The following is a 7,104-nucleotide window of genomic DNA, read 5'->3' on the forward strand; positions in this document are numbered from 1 at the left end:
CCCCCAGTTACTGAGGGAGTGGGTCTGGGGACGGGAGGCTGGAAGAAGCGGGGCGCGCTCGAAGTCCTGCAAATGCTGCTTCAGAGATCCGCGCGCTTCGGGGGACGCTAGATGGGGTGCGACTGGCGGCGCCGGGGAGGGATCCAGTGGCCTGTTTTTTTATGGGGAGTTCCTCCCCCCCCCTTAATTTCCTACATCCTGTTTTGGCTGCCCCGCCCGTGGGTTTAGGATCTGGAACCGCGGGAGGGTGAGCTTTAGTGAGAGTCCTTTGGGGATGCTGGGCGGGCGCGGGGGGATTAGGGGGGATGGCAGGCCGGCAAAAGAGATGCTGTCCCTACATTGTAGGGCCCCTGGAAAAAGGACAAGGAGCGGCGAGGCTGTGCATCAGGATAGAGCAGTGCGGGGGCAGGACAGGCAGGAGCGGACTCCTCACCCTGTGCTCCGAGCGCCCTCCAGCCCGTGCTGGTCTGGGAAATAATACCTTCGTTTTCCAGATGCCTTTCCCTCGATTTATGTCATCTGGAGCCGAGCTGCTGCCCCGGTCGGGTGCACAGAGCGGAAGCCTCAGTTATAGCCGGGGACTGCAACCCCCTGGGAGGGGGCCGAACCACCGATGGGAATTTTCTGTAAGTGGTAAGGGGCCCCCCCCTTGGTTTCGCTATGTCCCTGGCTGTGGCTAAACTTATGAAGAACAAGGTCTGAAAACAGCGAGAGGGTGGGCTCAAGGGAATGGGTGTAGTGACATGCAGGGCCCTCCCCAGCTCAGAACCTTGAGCTGCAGCTGGAACCAGCCAGCAGAACTGGTTCCTGCCTCGGGCAGGCATGGGCTCCAGGTGGAGGACCTCGGGAGGTAGAAGGGGATGTGGGTGTCTGCAGATGTAATCCTCAGGCCGCTCTCTGGAAAACAGTGCAGAGGTTCTTGAGGTTGGAATCCATAATGCAGATAGAATTTGTCTTCAGAACAGAGGGTTGGTCCCGTTAGGGTGGGGTAAGCTGTCCATGTCATGACTAAGATTGAAAACACTTGTTAATTTTTAGGCACAAAGAAAGACCATGCCCAGAGGCTAAAGACAACAAAATACTAAGTTTTGCCCAAGTTGATAATATGAAAGTGAAGTAGAAGACAATATATTTTGATAATTCCAGAGAAAGGAAAAATAGTCTCACTTAGGTGACTAATTATAGGGAGAGTTTTGGGCCTATTTCACTTTGCTAGAGTGGACCTGTTGTTAATGAAGCAAGAGGCTTATTCGAACTGTGAGGCCGTGAGCAGATTCTCGCTTACATGTGCAGCCGTCCATCAGAGCCCCAGTGAGACTTGATTGGAATCCCAGGGTCAACTGCAGTGATTGTACATTGTGCTTTAAACAATACCTTTCTAATTGGTTGACACCTCTGCAGTGGCGGTTAGCTGTAGGGTTGTGTGGTTAATGTGGATGTTGTGGATGAGTGTGGGCGTAATTAATTAGCAATGATAGTTCTTTACAAAGGTGGAGAACAGTCACCTCATACTTTATAAATAACCAGGATGCAAATTATTTTAACCTCCTGCTTGACTTCTGATTTCGTGATGCCTTATTCTTCCTACCAGTGCCACGGGCGCCCAGAGCCTTCAGCACCCCTGACTCTCCAGACAGGAGACCACAGAGACGGGGGGTGAGTAGTTTGCTGCCATCCCAGTGCTAAATCAGTCTCTCTGCTGCTTCTACTGACTTGGTTTCCTACGAAAGGGCTGGTTGCCTTTCTGACTTGTGACCAGTGCCGTTTTATGACTTCCTTGTAATCTAACTCATGAATTACTAAGTTCCCATTTATCCAGGCCAAAAAAAAAAGAAGTATTTATTTCTATTGCCCAGTCCCCGCCCGGAATTAAGCCCTACGCCCTGGGGATTAAGGTTCCGCACATTCGCTCTCAGGAGTTGGTGCCGTGGGTCCCCGGCCTTGCCCTTGCTTTGTTAGAGACTCTGCCTTTGAAACTTCGACACTGGATATGGGCTGCCTTTTTCTCTTCATTTATTCAATCATCATTTTCCCTAAACCCAACATAGACTGATCTCCAAAATTCGAACTACTTTGGAACTCACATTTTTGCTGTCTGTATACATTCTTGATCGGAAGCTCTGATACCCGCGATGGCCTAGGTTTCAGGCCTGTGCGTGTTGGCCGCTCCATCCACTGACCACACCCTGGCCCTAGCAATCACTGCACCAAGTCTCTTTTTGAAGATGGTGTACCTGTGAGCTCGGCACTGAAACGTGGGAAGAGTCAGGAGCATTTAAAATGACTGCTCATGATATACGCGTAACTCGATTATAGGTTCCCATGGTTTATTTTCAATAAAAAGTTTTTAGTGACTCTTCAGCAATGTTAGAAGCCGAGTTGAATTCCTTACATTATAAGGAAATGGGCTATAATTCATTTAGTACTTAGTATCTTATTTCAAGTGTTCTTATTTCATTATTGTTTCTAAAATTTTAGCTATTTTAAAATGACTTCAGATCTTACTAGGATAATTTCGATTGTTTCTCTGGTTTCCCAACTGGTGAATTCAGTGACTCTGCGCCTCTCCTTGGAAAGGGAACCATTTTAAGTTGAATGTGAATGACATCACACGCACACCTGCAAAATCTAAAATGTCTAAGAAAGTAGATTCCTGGGTCTGAAGTTCAGTTTTAGGGCACAGCTGTAGGTACAGGACCAATGCCATCTGGAGCGACTCCACAGAGCCAGAGAGACGATTCACCAGAGTGTGCCATGCACTGGCTTTTCTGGGAATGACACGGTGCCAGGATTTGTTTTTGGTTCACTTGCAGGGGTGGAAACTTGGAACTAGGTGAGCGAAAAATATGCAGCACCCCATTTTTAGCCTGACATTTCATGTTTCCACTTGTGTTGGTAGTTTCAAAATAAGTGCAATAGAGTTAAATTTTTTTAATAGCCAAAATTTTAAACACCGTAAATGGTTAAACCATTTAGGAGAGTGGGAAATGCTTATTTTTGCTAATTCCTACCTACTAATCTAGAAAGTGTTTGCAGGGCACTGTACTTTGTTTTTAACTGTCATAGCTACTCCGAGGTACTTGTGCTTACTTAGACTAAACCCACAATTAAAACTCTGGGTCATTAGGAAGTCACTGCCAGGTGTCTGTGTCACATACAAGGGGGAAAACTGAGTTGTAGATCTTTGGTGTAGAGTTTTTTTTTTTTTTTTTGAATCAATGAAATAAATTCTTCCTCACTGTCTACAACAAATAAAGTTGTACATTGCCTAATGATGCGATCGGTTATCTTAGCAGTCAGCATCTTACCCTGTAGGGCTTTGGGCGTTCAGAAGGGCAGGCCTGTGTTTAGGACAGTCATCAGAGCATGATGGGCACTCAGGAAGGAAACTTCCTGTTGGATTAAGCTAACAACCCTCTTCTTTTCCTTAATAAGAGCGATTTTGCATTATGAGGCGAACCGTCTCCTCCACTCGTGGACACGTGGTCTGTGCTGCTGTCCCTGACCCACTTCCTCGTTTTCTGCTGGGACGCGGTGTCTGCTCTGATGCCACTGTTCTCATGTCAACCTGGTCTGTGCAGACAGGGCTGGGTTCCAGTTAAAACTTTCGTATTCAACTTTTATGTCTATGTCTTTGAACTTACTGAATATGTATCGGTTCTTCAGGCAAGATGCCTTTTACTTTCAGATGGAAATCTTGCTTTCCTATCGGGAATCAGGGTGGGTTTCTGTCTCGAAGTCACTGGACTGAGCAGTGGCTTGAACAAGGCAGGGGTCTTGTTCTGTTCCCCCGTGACCAGGAAGTTGAGTAGCTCCCCCGGCTCTTCCCTTCGGTCGCTGTCCCACCCCCAGAGAAGCCGGAGGAAGCCCAAAGGGTTTGCCACTTTGAACACGCTCCCTTTTAAACAGCTTTCTCAGCCACCCGAGTCTCCTTGGCCAGACTGTGTGTCCTTGGCTTCTGCTCCCTGCAAAGCTGACAAAGAAATGTAGTTTTTGTAGCTGGATGTCTGCCTGCCTTCAACAACGACCTGAGTTCGCTTCTAAGGAAGACGATGATGGTGGACGTCAGGTGAACAAGCAGCAGTCTGTGCCCTGGCTACAAAATGCAGTGGTCAAGGTGCCTACTGTTTGAAACAGATCAAAACAGTAGCACCTCCGCTACTGGCGACACAGAGCACCACTGCTGTCCCCTAAGAGAGCGTGGAGTGGCGTGCGGGTCCCCTCCCCAGCGCCTGCGGCACTGACCTCGCCCCTCCGCCGGCCTGCCCGCCCCACACCTGGGCCTCCTAGCGCAGGGCCCTGGGAGCCCGCGCGCTCCCTTGGTGGATGCGAGCCCTTCACGGGGGCTGCGAAGGGGGCGAAGACTGTTCCTGCCTGGCTGCGTCCCCATCTGCTTCCTTTATCTCGTCTCCGATTTTCCTGACAGACTTTGGGTGGAGTCTGTTTGCGTATTTGATCCCCAGGCAAGGATCACCCCTTTCTTGCACAGGGGAGAGCATTCTACGTAAAGAAAGCTGCTTTACCCCCTTCCGTGACTTCCACCAATCTAGGAATATCCTGGGAGAAAAACTGCTTTGCAGAGCTGCTTCCATAAGCAGCCTACACCCTGGCTACGCCGAGGGAGAAGCAGCACTTCCCCCGTCCAGGGCTGTCCAAAGCAGCTTTCCATGGCGACAGCCGCTCCGTGTCTGCGCTGCCCACCTGGGCAGCCACTGGCTACGTGTGGCTAGTGAACCCTTGAAATGCGGCTCTTGTGACTGGGGAAGTTCATTTCAATTTTATTCAACTTTAAATAATTTAAATATAAATGGCCACACGTGGCTAGTGGCTCCTGTGTGGTACAGCGCCTTACACATCTTTTTTCTCTTTCTCGTGTTTTAGAAGTAGCTGGGAGGGTTTGAACCAGTCGTGTGCTTGGCGTTCATGGTCTTCGCCGTTCTACCCTGCCACTGAACTCGTCGTCCAGACGAAAAGGAAAAAGTGGAACTAGATTCAAGCTAGTAACTCGACACCTGTACCCTGCACGTGTGAACAGCATGGTCACCTGAGGACCGGTCCTGTGGTCGGGTTCGGTGGTAACTGATGCCGGAAAGGGGCGCTGCCCGCCCTCCTGACGCCGGGCGCACATGGCACACGAGGTCGGCGGAGATTATTTTGTTCTGTCGTGCACTTCATTCTGTGTTACTTTATTTTTGTAGTACTGTGGATGCTAAATGATTATTCCGTGTATGTTTTTTTAAGATACTTAGTGGTTTATATTTTTTAAAAGGCTGTGAAATAAAAAAAATAATTGTAACTCAGTTATTTGTGTGTGTAAATTATTATTACCCATGTTTTTTTAAAGAGTCCATTAGGATGAGCTTCATGTATAGAAGGAAATATTTTTATACCAGATTTCCTTTTTAATGGCATGTTTATATTAATGCCAATTAATGCAACTCTTTAAAATAGTAAATAATTCATTGTGTTCGGAGTCTGGGTAAAATACGAGGGCGGTAACGCTGGCGGGTTCATTCCGTTACTGAGTATCTGGTGGTTTTTCTACACTGAGCATCACTTGGCTCTTGTTTCTCCACAAGTGCCCTGTTTTGGGTTGTTTGTCTTTTATTATTGAGTTGTAGGAATTCTTGGTATACCCTAGACGTTATTCCTTTATGAGTTACCGGCTTCGGACCAGTTTTCTCCTAGTCTGTGGCTAGCCTATTCGTTTTCTTAACATATTAAGTGTCTGCTCTGTTTCAGGCGCTGTTTTAGATGCCGTGGAAACCGTGGAACAGTAGGGACAGGTGCGGTCCCTGCTTTTACTGAGCAAACTTGGGAAGCTGCCATTTCTCCTGTCAGATTCTCACCACCTTACAAATCCGTGGTTGTCTGTGCGTCCTTGCCTCGCCCTGATACCTCAGGACGCGTCCCCTTCAATTAGAACAGTGTTTTGGAATGGATTACTTTTTCTTCTTCGACTCTCGGCTTGATACTTTTCAAACGATGCTCTAAAACAAGACACAATAGCTAAGACAAAGGTGCAAGTTTTTGTGCATTTTAAGTTCTGCATACAGGTAAATTTCGTTGTGTCCCACACATAGCGACATATGTTTTCATATACAGTTTTGGACTGGTGAGGATGAAAATGCAGAACTGTCTGCATACTGTACTCCTTTGTCTCTGAACTTTCAGTAAAAGATGGCAGAGGTTAAACCCATGTTATCAACGGAGGTAGGGTCAAGGAGAACCAGCAGAGGCTGGTGAAGCCCCTGAGGCACAGCAGCAGGGGGAGCTGGAGCTGTTACTGCCCTAGGTCTAAAGGGGTGGGGGGGGGTGTGGTCACAGAACCCGGGAGAGGGAGCTGCCAACCACGGTGACTCAGCGAGGGACGCAGATTGCAGTCTCCCAACTATTCGTTTCTCGCCAGTGCTTTCCAGTGGCCGACCCAGTCAAAAGCCAGAGGATGAGGGAGCTCGCTGATGCTCCTATGAAGGTGCAAGGTGTGTGTGTGGGGGAGGACAAGTGTGAAAAACAGATCTGGAGGGTCACGTGGGAAATCACGCAGCACACAGATCTACTTGAAGATTTCAATGGCGGCACGCATCCCATTGCACCTGGTACCATAATTTACACGTCACATCCCGCACAGATGGATATTGAGTTTATTTCCAGTTTTTCCATTAGTGTAAACAAATAAAATGACTTTAGAAGCCCTTATCAGCTCAGTCATCGTGTATGTCCATGATTATTTCCTCAAGATGAATTCCTAGAAGTAGAATTATTAAGCTAAAGCCCGTGCGCATTTTGTATTTCTATCATTGTTAGTTCCAGGAAGCTCACACCCATTGATACGCTACCCAACAGTGCGTGCAAGCGTTCATTTCCTTACACCTTCGCAAAAAGTTCTTGTCAGTCTTCTGTCTTTTCTAATGATAGTTTTTTTTCTTGTTAAAAAAAAGCTCTTGTTTAAAATTATTGATGAGATTGAACATCTTTTTTTATAAGTTACTGTGCTTTTAGAAATTTTTATCTAGTACATGTCATCTGAATTTTGGGGTCCAAACAAACAAACAAAAAAACCCGAGAAGAAATAGTTACATTGTTGTAATTACTTGACGAGAC

The 7,104-nt window shown here is 47.4% G+C and overlaps 1 long non-coding RNA gene across 1 annotated transcript; it reads left to right on the forward strand.

The window, feature by feature from the left end:
* Positions 1-17: 17 nt before the first annotated feature.
* Positions 18-4,757, forward strand: LOC111729487. Its single transcript, XR_002776250.1, has 3 exons — positions 18-116; positions 495-626; positions 1,592-4,757. It is a non-coding gene; the product is annotated as an uncharacterized LOC111729487 (long non-coding RNA).
* The last annotated feature ends 2,347 nt before the right edge of the window (positions 4,758-7,104 follow it).

This window comes from Pteropus vampyrus, unplaced genomic scaffold (assembly GCF_000151845.1).
Source record: "Pteropus vampyrus isolate Shadow unplaced genomic scaffold, Pvam_2.0 Scaffold263, whole genome shotgun sequence".
Classification (NCBI taxonomy): domain Eukaryota; kingdom Metazoa; phylum Chordata; class Mammalia; order Chiroptera; family Pteropodidae; genus Pteropus; species Pteropus vampyrus.